This window comes from Stigmatopora argus, chromosome 20, assembly GCF_051989625.1.
Source record: "Stigmatopora argus isolate UIUO_Sarg chromosome 20, RoL_Sarg_1.0, whole genome shotgun sequence".
NCBI lineage: Eukaryota > Metazoa > Chordata > Actinopteri > Syngnathiformes > Syngnathidae > Stigmatopora > Stigmatopora argus.
Window position 1 is genome coordinate 13,005,557 of NC_135406.1, and position 695 is coordinate 13,006,251.

At 43.6% G+C, this 695-nt stretch overlaps 1 non-coding gene across 1 annotated transcript; it reads right to left on the reverse strand.

Moving 5' to 3' along the window:
- Positions 1-337: 337 nt before the first annotated feature.
- On the reverse strand, positions 338-411 carry trnai-aau (transfer RNA isoleucine (anticodon AAU)). The gene has a single exon. It is a non-coding gene; the product is annotated as a tRNA-Ile (tRNA).
- Positions 412-695: the final 284 nt, after the last annotated feature.

Here is a 695-nt window from a genome sequence, read left to right on the forward strand (position 1 = left end):
TTTTTGCACTTGTGACGACTATTAAGCGTAATCCTATTATCATTTTCTACAGGCTTCCTCATTGGAGGCTAAGCAAAGTTGAGAAACACTGTTCTGCCCACTTGAGTATGAAGACAAATTTAATTTCACAACCATTTGGGAAGGACAGAAATGTGGTGGGAACAAACCTCAAGTATTCCCTCACTGAGATGATTCACATCCTGGGTGGCATCTTCTGCCTTGTGGAGCTGAGAATTTATCAGATCACAGAAACTGAGGAAACATCAAGACAAGACATTATGTTATATTTAGGCAAAAGAAGTTGTATTAGGCAATTTCAACTATCACAGAGAGGTCATGGCCCATGTGGGGGTTGAACCCACGACCTTGGTGTTATTAGCACCACACTCTGAGCAACTGAGCTAACTGGCCACGTGTCTGAAAAGCCAGATTTTTGCCTAATGACGCAAAGGCAACACGTCAGATAGCTAAACAGTTATGTTACGGCAAAAGCAGCTGTAGTAGGCAATTTCAAACGGTGCAGAGAGGTCGTGGCCCGTACAGGGGTCGAACCCGCGACATTGCCGTCATTAGTACCATTCTCTGACCAACTGAGCTAACTGACCATGTGCCATAAAATCGAGATTTTTGCGTGATGAGACAAATGCTACACGTCAGCTAGCTAAACAATTATGTTACGGCAAACGAAGTTGTAG